The sequence below is a fragment of the Sciurus carolinensis genome, chromosome X (assembly GCF_902686445.1).
Source record: "Sciurus carolinensis chromosome X, mSciCar1.2, whole genome shotgun sequence".
Taxonomy (NCBI): domain Eukaryota; kingdom Metazoa; phylum Chordata; class Mammalia; order Rodentia; family Sciuridae; genus Sciurus; species Sciurus carolinensis.
In genome coordinates, this window is record NC_062232.1 from 45,014,000 (window position 1) to 45,028,572 (window position 14,573).

Here is a 14,573-nt window from a genome sequence, read left to right on the forward strand (position 1 = left end):
AACTAGCATGAACAATTAATTATTTGTCAATAATCTGGATAGTCAAGAAGAAATTAATGACTTCCCTGAAACATCCCTTCAATGATAAAATCATGAAGTAGAAAGTCTTAACAGACTGAAAACTAGTATGGAGATTGAATCAGTAATCAAAAGACTCCTAACAAAGAAAAGACCTGAATCAAAGGGCTTCATTGGGAATTTGTATTAAATATTTAAATAATTCACAAACTTTTTGTTCAAACTCTTTCAAAAAATTGAAGAGAAGTTTACCCTCATTTTACGGGTATTGCATTACCTTGATGTAAGTCAGACCATGACCACAAAAAAAGAAAACTACAGGTCAGTATCCCTATGAATCTATTTTCCATTGCAATACCAAAACATCTTATGCTAGGTACTCTTTAAAAAATGAAGTTTATTTAGCTCATAGTTCTGGAGATTCAAGAACATGGTGCTAACATTTGCTAATCTCTAGTGAGGACTTAATATTGAATGGAATCAATGGCAACAGCATAAGTGGAAGAAATCAAATGTCAAGGCAGCAAAAAAATAGAGATTCAGGGTGAGATTCAAACTTTTTTATAACTCTGTACACTTGAGGCAGCCGAATCATTACACAAGGCTACTTACTATTAATCCCATCTAAGGGCAATGTCACCAATGACTCAAACTCCTTACACTAGTCCTGATTTCTTAAAGGTTCCCCCATGTCAATACCACCACAGTGAGGATCAAGATTCCCACATATGAACCCTTGGGGGAGAAACACACCCAACCCTTACCATTCTGTCCTTGGTGCACAAGGTTAATGTCCTTCTCAAAATGAAAAATACATTCATTACATCTCAAACAGCCACCAAATCTTAACTCATTCCATTATCATGCAAAAGTCCAAGTCCAATCTTATTGGACATTAAGGCAAAATTGTTCCAGGTATAAGCCTGTCCAAAAAAACCCTAAAACAGTAACAACAAAAACAAAGTTATCACTGGGCACAGTGGTGCACACCTGTAATACCAGCGGTTTAGGAGGCTGAGGCAGGAGGATCACAAGTTCAAAGCCAGCCTCAGCAATTTAGAGAGGCCATGAGTGACTTAGCAAGTCCCTGTCTCAAAATAAAATAAAAAGTACTGGGGATGTGGCTCAGTGGTAAGGTACCCCTGGGTTCAATCCCCAATACAAACAAACAAACAGAAACCAACAACAAATCAAAACAAAACAAAAAACCAGTTATCTACTTCCAAGTTACAATGGTAGAACAGAAATAGGATGAACATTTCTATCCCAAAATGGAGAAAAAAGGAAATAGAAATGAATAACTGTTATAAAGCCAGACTGAAACCCAGCAGGACAAACATTAAATCTTAAAGCTCCAAGTGCAGCATCTGGGGTGGGCCCACGGCTGAGCGTCTACTTTTCACAGCCTCATTTGGCTAAACTTCTGAGAAATGGCTGTTCAACTGCTTCATGGGACAAAGGCGAATGGGTGGGAAGACTTGCATACTTCTCAGGGACCTCAGTAGAAGCTTCCATGGCCCCATAACTTGAAAAATTAGGTATAGAAAGAATGCACCTCATCAAAATAAGGGCTATTTATAAGAAAACCCACAGCCTACATCATACTGAATGGGGAAAGATGAAAACATTTCCTTTAAGATCAGGAACAAGACAAGTGTATAACTTAGCTTTTCAATGCTATAATGAAATGCCTGAGATGATTAACTTGTAAGAGAAAAACCTTATTTAGTTCACAGTTCTGGAGGTTTCAGTCTAAGATTGTATGGACCAATGACTTTGGGCCTCTGGTGGAGGTACTGCATGGCAATGTTAGGGGGCATGTGATGGAGCAAACCCACTCATTGTATGAGTCAGGAAGTAGAGGTTTGACTGCATGGGCTGGGGTCCTATAATCTCCTTCAAGAGTTTGCCCCCAATGACCTAAAGATATGGCATAAAATTCTACCTCCTATGATTCAAAGAAAATCCCAAAAATGCCACTCAGGGACAAAGCCTTTAATACATGAACATTTGGGGATATTCAACATACAAATTATAGTAAAAAGGATGTCTACTTTTACCATTCTTATTCAACATTGTATTGGAAATTGTGACTAAAACAAAAAGACAAGAGGAAGAAATAAAGATCATCCAAGTAGGAAAGAAGGAGGTGAATAATTTTTTTAGAACACAACAATATCTATATCTATTTGTCTATACCTGTATCTATTGTGGGCTGAGGATGTAGCTCAGTGATACAGCACTTGCTTAACATGCCCAAGGTCCTGGGTTCAATCCCTAGCACCATAAAAAAGGGATTTCACAGGAAACAAAAGCAATAATAGGAAGCAGAGGAAGAACAAGGCAGAAAGAGAAGTCAGAGAAATATGAAGCATAAAAAAACTTTGTAGCTCTTTCCACAGGGCGATCCAAGATGGCGGACTAGAGGGTGACTGCATCTCCAGTAGCTCCAGAACCCAGGATTCAAGAAGGGAAGGCATTGAGAGACTTGGACTAAAATAGAACCACGGGGTGAGTCTCCCCCACCGGATGAAGCTTGGCCTGGGCGGCAGGCCTGGAGAGGGGAAACTTATCAGAGCAGGGTAGGGCAGTTAGAGTCTTCCCCAGGTAGCCCTACTCACTCCGGCTGTGGGCTCCTCCCACACAGCCAGCTTCTCGGAGCAGGCCACCCAGTGAGAGCCTTTCTGCACAGAACCAGATCCAAGTCCCACCAGCGGCGAGTTCCAGTCCACAAGCAGCTTCAGGGACCAGGTCAGGACAGCCAGGGACTTGCCCAAGCAGCCCGGCTCCCTCCAGCGGGAGGCGCCTTTCAAGGCTAGCTTCTCGAGCAGACCGCCCAGGGAGAGCCTTTCTGCAAAGAGCCAGCTCCAAGCCCTGGACCCAGTAGCAGGCTAGGGGCAGCTTTCTTCAGAAGCACTGCATTATCAAGTACCTCCAAGACTTCTGGCTACTGAAGGCTGGGAGGTGATACACTGGAAATCTACAGGGACACTATAAGCCAATAGAGGAAATCTGCAATATCTCATGTCCCACTGACATCTGACCAATATGAGAAAACAAGGGAAGAAAATGTCCCAAACAAACCTAGATACTATATCAATAAAACCCAATGACAGCACAGCAGAAGAAATGTCAGAAAGGGAGTTCAGAATGTACATAATTAAAACAATCAGGGAAGCAAACGAGGAGATGAAACAGCAAATGCAGGCATTGAAGGAGGAGATGAAAGAGCAAATGCAGGCATTAAATGATCGCGCCAATCAACAGTTAAAAGAGCAAATACGGGAAGCAAAAGATCATTTCAATAGAGATACTGAAAAAAAAAAAAAACAAACAGAAATCCTTGAAATGAAGGAAACAATAAACCAAGTTAAAAACTCCATAGAAAGAATAACCAATAGGATAGAACACCTGGAAGACAGAACCTCAGACACTGAAGACAAAATATTTCATCTTGAAAACAAAGTTGACCAAACAGAGAAGATGGTAAGAAATCATGAACAGAATCTACAAGAATTATGGGATATCATGAAAAGGCCAAATTTAAGAATTATTGGGATTGAGGAAGGCTTAGAGAAACAAACCAAAGGAACGAACAATCTATTCAATGAAATAATAACAGAAAATTTCCCGAATTTGAAGAACAAAATGGAAAATCAAGTACAAGAGGCTTATAGGACTCCAAATATGCAAAATTACAACAGACCCACACCAAGAGACATTATGATGAAAATACCTAACATACAAAATAAAGACAGAATTTTAAAGGCCACGAGAGAAAAGAATCAAATTACATTCAGGGGGAAACCAATAAAAATATCAGCAGATTTTTCAATCCAGACCCTAAAAGCTAGAAGGGCCTGGAACAACATATACCAAGCCCTGAAAGAAAATGGATGCCAACCAAGAATCTTATACCCAGCAAAACTTACTTTCAGATTTGACGACGAAATAAGATCCTTCCATGATAAACTAAAGCTAAAGGTATTTACAAAAAGAAAGCCGGCATTACAGAACATTCTCAGCAAAATATCTCATGAGGAAGAGATGAAAAACAACGATGCAAATCAGCAATGGGAGGAACTACCCTAAAGGAATAGCCAAATAAAGGAGAAACCAAATCATGTCAAAAAAACAAAAATGAGTCAAATGACTGGGAATACAAATCATACCACAATAATAACCCTGAATGTTAAAGGCCTGAACTCATCAATCAAAAGACATAGACTGGCAGATTGGATTAAAAAGAAAAATCCAACAATATGCTGCCTGCAAGAGACTCATCTCATAGAAAGAGATACCCATAGACTAAAGGTGAAAGGATGGGAAAAAACATACCATGCACACGGACACAGCAAAAAAGCTGGAGTATCCATCCTCATTTCAGATAATGTGGACTTCAAACCAAAACTAGTCAGAAGGGATAAAGAAGGACATTACATACTGCTTAAGGGAAGCATAAATCAGCAAGACTTAACAATCATAAATATCTATGCCCCGAACATTGGTTCATCCACGTACGTCAAACAAATCCTTCTCAATTCCAGAAATCAAATAGACCACAACACAATAATACTAGGCGATTTTAACACACCTCTCTCACCACTGGATAGATCTTCCAAATAAAAATTGAATAAAGAAACCATATAAAAAGCAATAATAGAAAAATGGGATCACACAAAACTTCTGCATATTCAAGGAAACAATCAACAAAGTGAAAGACAGTCTACAGAGTGGGAGAAAATATATGCAAGCTATACATCTGACAGGGGGTTGATAAACAGAATATATAAGGAACTCTGAAAACTCAGTAATAAAAATACAGTATGATTTTAAAATGGGCAATAGATCTAACCAGACATTCCTCAAAAGAAGATGCACAAATAAATGGTCAATATACATATTAAAAAATACTAATTATCACTAACCATCAGGGAAATGAAAATCAAAACCACAGTTAGATATCACTTCACCCCAGTAATAATGGTTATTCTAAGAAAGACTAAAGATTGCAAGTACTGGTGAGTATGTGGCAAAAGGGATCCCCTATACACTGTTGGTGGGAATTTAAATTAGTTCAGTCAATATGGAAAACAGTATGGAGTTTCCTTGAAAAATTAAAAATGTGGTACATATACATTAAAAGATTACTATTCATCCATTTAAATAAACCAAGCTACTCTTATTGAGGCAACATGGATGGAATTGGAGATAAGTGAAATCAGTCAGGCACAGAAAGACAAGTATGTCATGATCTTACTCATATGTGGAAATGAAAATGTTGATCTCATAGAAATTGAGAGTAGAATCATGGTTACCAGAGGCTGGGTAGTGTAGGGTGGGAGGGATGGGAAAGGTTGATGAATAGGTACTAAAAATTTCTTGTTCCTATCTAACATCAGTTACTGCAGATAGTGTACTTTCCATTTTAAAGCTAGAAGAAAGGATTTTGAATATTTTTACAATAAAGAAGCAATAAATATCTGAGGAGATAAATGTGTTTTACCTGATTTAAACATTACATTAATATGCATTTATGATTTTAGGTATCAGTTTAAAATAAAGTTTTTTAAAGTAGCTTTATCATATCCCAATCATTAAACAAATAAAGAAAAAAATCTTGTTCACCATAGCTACAAATAGAACAAAATTAAATCCCTGGAAATAAATTTAACCAAGGTAGTAAAATATTTCAGTAATGAAATTACAGAACACTATTTGCTGCTCTGTAATGTGCACAGGTAGAATTTGTAATAGTTGATATTTGTTTGTGGTTATTACTAAGGTTTAATACTGGGCTTTTAGTATTGTAACTCCCACTATGGAATTTTTATTGTAGTGGTTTGGTTACCTATAGGATAGGTGAAAATCCTTAGATTTTTCTGCAAGTATATTATTTGAAATATTTTTTCCTGTGGCTTTATTGAAAAGGTTTGAAGCTGTGATGCCAGCAGTTGGTATTAAACATCCAGAAGTTGATGGACTATCATCATAATATGGATTATCTCAACCAAGCACCATCCTCCAGATGAGTGAGATCTGTGCTTGTCCAATACAGCCCCTTAAGAGGAACTCGCAGGACATCCAGTGCTACCAGTGGTCTTAGTAGTAAGCCTGAATGATCAGGTTTTGACACATCCAGTGGCTTATTTCTGAGACCTAAACTCCTAATGTTCACACTCCTTGGTTATAAAACTCTTGTTTGCTTTAAACATTAGTCATCCAATTTTTATTGACATGTTTTGATATTACTACAATTCTCTGTGTAAACATCTTCAATACATTTTTCAGCAATTTAAAGTATATAACATACACAAATTGTATGACTCTACTTTGTGTACAACCAGAGAAAAGATAGTTGTGCACCATATGTGTACAATAAACCAAAATAAAAAATAAATAAAGTATATAACAGTTATGTTATTGTTCTTTAATGCAAAATCTTGTCAAAAAGAAAATTTAATGTAAAACCAGTGCTTAAGTGTGGATTTATATGAAGTGTGTATGAATTTGATAAAGAAATGGTAGTAATGCATGCATATTTTCTCAGTGTAAAAATTTATTCAGTTGTCATGCTGATAAAACAGTAGTGATAGTATTGTTGCATGTTGCACCAAAGATATTCAACATATAGTTTTAATTTTGTATTATTTTCATTTCTTGTAAGCTTTAAACCATAAGTTTACCTCTTATTTGGCTTTGTTTTCTATTTGCTTTAGAACTTAAGCGGCATGAGTCATAACCTGATTGTACAAGAGTTACAATTTGTTATGGAACATCCTAAAATTTGTTTTCGTGGATGGAGCTGATTTAGATTTGATGAGCAGTTTCAGAGAAGCTATTACTGTTTCAGTCCTTACAATTCACCTGAAGTATCTAGTACTTATGTATAAGTGCACTGTTAGGTCTTAAAATTTTTGATTAACCATTCCAAATCTTCTCACACTGTGAATATTAGAAATTTCAAGTAGAAACTCCTCTTTTTTGTTTTTATGCATTCAGTTAAAGTACTATTAATGGTTCTGAGAAAGGTGGTGGGCATTAGAGTCTACTGCCTTTGTTACTACTTTGTATACTAAATCAGTTGTATCATGAAAAAACACAAGTATTTGTTGGTTCAGTAAAATAGCACGACTAGTTTGAAGAGTCAAAAAGCAGGTCACAAGGTATGTCAGAACAGTGTGTTAAGTGATGCTGTTAGTGTATCATGCTGATTTAGTATTTATTAAGGGAAAATGTATTTATTAGTATTATTAGACTAAGAAAAAATTTTTTAGAAATTCCAGCTAGTGTTTATAGGGTCTGAAAAAATAAAACTAAAATGTAAACAAAAAGGGAAATAAATCAAATATTTATTGAAGCTACTGCTTTATATATTACCTAATTTTCTTGTTTTGGTTTGGTGTGGTTCATTTGGTTGAATCAAAGAAATATTCTTACCAGTTTCAGATTGAAAGTTCCAGTTATCTTGATGGAATTGTTAGTGGCATATAGGGTATAATATAGTTGGTATTTGAAATAAAAATATTTTTCTGTCATCTATGAACTCTTATTTAATACAATAAAGTATTATATTTTATAGTTATCACTGTTTTTCATTGCTGCTCTTTTCAGTATACCGAAAGAATGTATGGGATCATCTCCATATTAAATTCTCTTTTTTTGATTCATTGTATACAAATGGAGTACAAGTATAATTTCTCTGGTTGTACATGAAGTAGAGTCATACCATTTGCATAATCATATATGTACATAGGGTAATGATGTTTGTCTCATTCTATTTTCTTCTTCTGCCCCTCCCCACCCCTCACTTATTTACATGTACATAATCCATCCTTCTTCCTTCTTCCCTTACCTCCCCCCATTATGTATCATCAACCACTTATCAGAGAAATCATTCAGCCTTTGGATTTTTGGGATTAGCTTATTTCACTTAGCATGATATTCTGCAGCTTCATTCATTTGCCTGCAAATGCCATAATTTTATTCTTCTTTCTGGCTGAATAATATTTCATTGTGTACATATACCACAGTCTCTTTATCCATTCATCTACTGAAGGGCATCTAGGTTGGTTCCACAATCTAGCTATTGTGAATTGAGCTGCTAAAAATATTGGTGTGGCTGCGTCACTGTAGTATGCTGATTTTAAGTCCTTTGGGTATAGGCCAAGGAGTGGGGTAGCTGGGTCTATTCCAAGTTTTTTAAGGAATCCCCATACTGCTTTCTAGAGTAACTGCACCTTTGCAACCTCATCAGCAATGTATGAGTGTACCTTTTTCCCCACATCCTCGCCAACACCTATTGTTGCTTGTAGTCTTGATAATAGACATTCTAATTGGGGTGAGATGAAATCTTACGGTAGTTTTGATTTGCATTTCTCTAATTACTAAAGATGTTGAACATTTTTTCATATATCTGTTGATTGCTTGTAGATCCTCTTTTGTGAATTGTCTGCTCATTTCCTTAGCCCATTTATTGATTTGCATTCTTGGTGTAAAGTTTTTTGTGTTCTTTATAGATTCTGGAGATTAGTGCTCTCTTTGAAGTGTGTGTGGCAAAGATTTTCTCCCACTCTATAGGCTCTCTCTTCACATCGTTGATAGTTTCCTTTGCTGAGAAAAAGCTTTAAAAGTGCTATACAATTTAATGAAATTTCAATTAAATTCCTAATGACGTTTCTCATAGAAATAGAGAAAGCAATCATGAAATTCATTTGGAAGAATAAGAGACCCAGAATAGCTAAAGCAATCCTTAGCAGGAAGAGTGAAGCAGGAGGTATCACAATGCCAGACCTTCAACTATACTACAGAGCAATAGTAACAAAAATGGCATGATATTGGCACCCAAAATAGACAGGTAGATCCATGGTACAGAATAGAGGACACGGACACAAACCCACATAAATGCAGTTATCTCATACTTAAGTGCCAAAAACATACAATGGAGAAAAGATAGCCTCTTCAACAAATGGTGCTGGGAAAACTGGAAATCCATATGCAGCAAAATGAAACTAACCCCCTACTCTCACCCTGCACAAAACTCAACTCAAAGTGGACCAAGGACCTAGGAATTAGACTAGAGACCCTGCACCTAATAAAAGAAAAAGTAGGTCCAAATCTTCATCATATCAGCTTAGAACCAGACTTCCTTAACATGACTCCCAAGGCACAAGAAATAAAACCAGGAATCTTGGTTTCTATTCTAAATAAAGTTTTCTGGTATGCTTATAAATGTAATCTTATGTAGTTGTTTCAACACATTAACCCAAATGTCCAGAATGGGTATCTATACAACTTTACAAGGTGATTGTGATATTGATTGCTTCTTATCTTCAGATTAAAATACTACAACTCTGAAAAGAATTAAGACCAATGTAAAGTCAAAGATGGAAGTTTATTATATTTTACTAATTAAATTCATAAATTTTAATAGTTTAAATTACAAAGACTTAAAAGATTTTATACCCTCTTAGAAAATGTACTTAATGTTAATGGCTACCTTAATTGTTTCCATGGATAAAGTTTAGTAAGTAACTTAAAAATGAAAAAGTACAAAACACTGATGAAAGAAATTGAAGAGGACATAGGAAAAAGGAAAGACATTTTGTGTTCATGATCTGGAAGAACTAATATTGTTAAAATGTCCTTACTACCCAAAGGATCTTCAGATTCTCTACAATTCCTGTTAAAATACCAATAACATTCTTTGCAAATTAGGAAAAATATTCCCAAAATTTGTATAGAACCACAGAAGATCCTGAATAGGAAAGGAAATTCTTATCAGAAAGAACAAATCTGGAGGACTTATAACACTTGACTTCAAAACATACTAGAAAAGGACAGTAACCAAAGCAGAGCATAGTGTGTGCTTAAAAACAGACACATAGACCAATGGAACAGAGTATATTCTATAGATCTATAGCACTAAGAAATAAATTCATGTACTTACAACCAACTGATTTTCAACAAAGATAGCAGGAGCATACATCAGAGAAAAAAAGCTTTTTGAAATAAAATGTGTCAGGAAAGTTGGATATTCATGTGCAGAAGAATCAAACTAGGTTCCTCTTACCATATGCAAAAATTAAATCAAAGCAGTTCAAAGACTTAAATATAAGAGGCCAACCATGAAACTATTAGAAGAAAATGCAGGGGAAATGCTTCAGGATATTGGTTTGGGAAAAGACTTTTTGGATAGAACCCCATAAATACAGGCAAGAAAAATTTAAAAAGACAAATGGGATTACCTCAAATTAAAAATCTCGGGACTGAGGGTAGTTATGTCCCATAAATCAAGCATATCTTGTGGTTAGCATCTGCTGATTTTCTTTTTCCTTCAGAATGGAGCACGTTTTCTGGTTCTTTGATATGAAATAATTTTCTGTTATATCCTGGATATTGCAAATGTTATTTTGTGTGTACCCTGCGTTCTGTTTCAACTCTCTGAAAAAAGTGTTGTTTATTTAAGCAGATGATCAACCCAGTTAGATTCTAGTGATCAGTTCTGTCTTGCTGTTCTGGTCTATAGTTAAAATATAATTTTAGCTCTGAAAGCTTTTGCTTTGTGTGTGAGGCTGAGACTTTTGTGGGAGACTGAATTCTGAGTTTAGTTTTTTATGTCTTTGTTTTGCCAGTTTGGTGAATTCTTGCATATGCATTGCTCACGTTAGGCAGAGTTTTGTTTCATACACACATGTAGGCATGTGCACTCTCTTTTCCTTTTGAGATTTCTTGCTCATGATACATCCTAACCAGGATCTTTTTGTGGTTCCTCTGACTAGAAAAATGTCAGGATTCCATTAGAGTTTTAGCTATATCCTCTGCTCCAGTTCATGAGTGAGACATTCACTGCAAGTCTGAGAAAGAAGAAACAAAACAACAATAACCAAAAAAAAAAAAAAAAAAAAAAAAAAAAAAAAAAAAAAAAACCAACCTACCAAACAGAGAAATAGACAAAAACAAAAACAAAAACAAAAACCTGGAAAACTTACCCTTCCACTGCCATCTATCTGCTTTTTGTTACTTTTCAGATGCTCAGGCAGGTTTTATTTTTTCTAAATTTTGTGCAGGGTTATAGGTATAATCAATGGGAGAAAGTGCTTTGTAAAAACAATGAAAATGCTCAAGAACACTGCATTTTAAATCTCATTTTACTTCTTACTTCTTGATTCATCATTATATTGAAAACTCTTCATCTTGTTTTACATAGATTTAGTTGATTCTCTTTTGCCATTGCCAAGGTTTCTATAAAATGCTCATAATGATATTTTACATATCTATTCCATGATTATATACTCATATGTTGTCCCAACTTCATGTTACCACAAATAATACTCTGAGAAGCATCCTTCACATGTCCCTTGTAGTCCTGAGAGAGCTTCTCTGGAGTGGCATTTCTTAGTTAAATTGGGAATAGGTTCTTGATTTCACTAAATACTGCCAGATTGATTTTCAAGATGACTTCACTGGTTTACATTCTTTTCTGAAATACCTAAGAATTTCTGTTTTCCCTCACTCACACAGTCAATCGACATTATCTAGTTAGATAATTTCTCCATTTGATGGGTGTTGGTTGAAGTTTCATTTTAAAAAATTTCCATTTATGTGATTATCAATAATAATGGTGGCTTCTCCATAAATTTATGAATTAGTGGATTATACCCTTTTGTGAAATGTCTATCAATAGTTTGTGCTTATTTTCTTCTTCATTTTCTCCATTAGAAAAGAATTTTTGTGCATCTTTTTGCTGATTTTCAGGAGTTCTTTCTGTATTCTAGGGGTCAGTCATTTTTTTACTTACAGACATTACAATTTTATCCTAGTCTACTACTTTATATATTGCCTCTAAAATATTTAATTTTGAGTCAATTCCATCCACTTTTTTTATTATGACTTGTGCTCTATGTGTCTTGTTTAACAAATTCATCTGCACCTGAAAATCACAGATATATATCCTATTGGATAGATACATCTATTAGCTTTATATTTTTATATTCTCACATAGGTGTTTAAAACTTCAATTTTTTTGTGTAGAGGGACTAAGATAAAACTTTATTTTCTATACATATAAGCCCATATTCCCAGCATTGTTTCTTTCATACATAATCTATCAATGCTGTACTGATTCACCCCTACCAAATCTACAATGATATAATTTTGGTATGCTACTGTATTTTAGCACACTTTAAAGAAAACTATGTATTTGTAGTATGTCTTTCTATTTGGTAAGGATTGTCCATCGTTTTTGGTCTTCTAAAATTGTCTTAGCTATCTGTGTATCATTATCATCTATGTTTATCTTAGAATTAGTTTGTCTACTTGTGCCCTCAAAAATTCCTGCAGGGAGTTGGGGTTGTAGCTCAGTGGTAGAGTGCTTTCCTGGGCACATGTGAGCACTGAGTTCGATACTCAGCACCACATAAAAATAAATAAGTAAATAAATAAATAAACAAAATAAAGGTATTAAAAATTCTTGCTGAGATTTTAGCTAATATTGAATTTATAGATAAACTTGGGAGACACTGACAATTTATTGCATTAAATTATCCTATCCATAACATAATTTATCCCTATGTATTAAGCTCATCTATAATTGTCTTTTAACACAAATTTAAATTTTATTTTAAAATATTTAAGATGCACTAATTTAAATATTATAACAATAAATACTTATGAATACTATTTACATCTATCAAATTATAACACTTTAGAAGGTTTCTTTTCAGAGATGATATTCAAAATATTTAACAAACCTATATGTAAGGGACACCAACTACTGAGAAAGGTCCCTGACTGTCTGCTTCTACAAGCTCAATACTACCAAGCTCTGCTTTATTCATATATATTTTTTAAATACATAAACTATTTTAGCTAAATTAAAGACCCTTGTGTATCATTCCCAAATTCCATTTTCCTTCTCTCCTTCTGCATATTTTTATACCATTATGATATGTGTATGTACCCATAAGTATGTACAGCATAGTTTTGCATGTTTTCAAATTTCACATAAGTGTCATCAAACTGAAAATATCAGTAGGTAAATATCCATTTTGATACATATTTTAATGGTTTTATATTATCTCCTGGAGTGAATATGCCACAGTTTACTAATAAAATTGCCTATTTCTTTTAATTTTGGGTAGTTCTCTAATTTTGTTCTCCTATAAACAGGGCTAAAATAAATATTTATTTTTGGGTCCATAAACACGTTTCAGGAAATACCACCTTGTACTGGAATTTTGAGGTTGTAGATTGTATTTATTTTAAATTTTGGTAGAAAATATACTTGAACATATGTGTATCTCCATGAATACTAAATGACAGTGTCTATGTTCTGATACTTTCCCCAACACTATTTTTCGATTTTTTGTCAATATTTTCTTAGATTTTTAGGGTTTGTTTAGCTTTTACTCTTTTGATAGATTAAAAATGGTATCCCAATTAATGGTAATTGCATCACCACAATTACTTGCTTGTTGGTTTTCATTTTGGTCAGTCTCCAGCTCAACTGATCTTTACTTGTAGAACCATTATTGAGAATTTTTAAAGTAGACAACATACTCTTATACTCTGTTTTCTGTTCCCTTCAGTATATGCTTTCCTTTTATGAAAGTTTCAGTCTTATTAAGCTATGTACTAGGTCCTGATATACAGGAAGTTCAATTTATGTAACTGCTCCATTTTTAACACCAGGATTGACAGACATGAGGGGTCCTGCTCATTAGAACCTTTCACCCAGTCTTTTTAAAAAATTAGGTGTAGATGGATGCAAAATCTTTGTTTATTTGTTCATTCTCATGTGGTGCTGAGGATGGAAACCAGTGCCTCACAAGTGCTAGGCAGGCGCCCTACCCTGAGCTACAACCCCGGCCCTCACCCAATCTTTATAAAATTGTTTTGTATTTATTTTTAACTGAAAATAATTTATACATTTATAATGTATAACATGATGCTTTGGTATATGTATACATTGTAGAATGGCTACATCAAGCTATTTGGCATATGCATTACCTCACATGCTTGTCATTTTTTTCTTAGAACACTTAAAACCTACTTTGTTAGAAAATTAAACATAGAATATATTGCTATTAACCAGATCCACAATGATATACAATAGGTTTTTTGAACTTATTTCTCCTAAAACAAATTTTGTGTCCTTTGACCAATGTCTCCCCAACCCCCCAATCTCTTACAGTGATCATTTTGTTCTTTTTCTATGAGTACAACTTTTTTAGATTTCACATATGAGATAATGCAGTATTTGTTTTAATGAGCCTGGCTTATTTTATTTAACATAATATCCTCTAGTCCCATCCATGTTTATGCAAAGGACAACATTTCCTTCTTTTTTAAGGCTGACTAGTATTTCATTATGTGTGTATACCCCACTATCTTTATCCATTCATCCATTCACAGACACTTGGATTGATTCCATGTCTTGGGTGTTGTAAATAATGCTTCAGTGAACAGGAGAATGCAGATGTCTCTTTAGTATAGTGATTTTATGTCCTTTGGATACATAGCCAGTATTGGGATTTATGAATCATCTGGTGCTT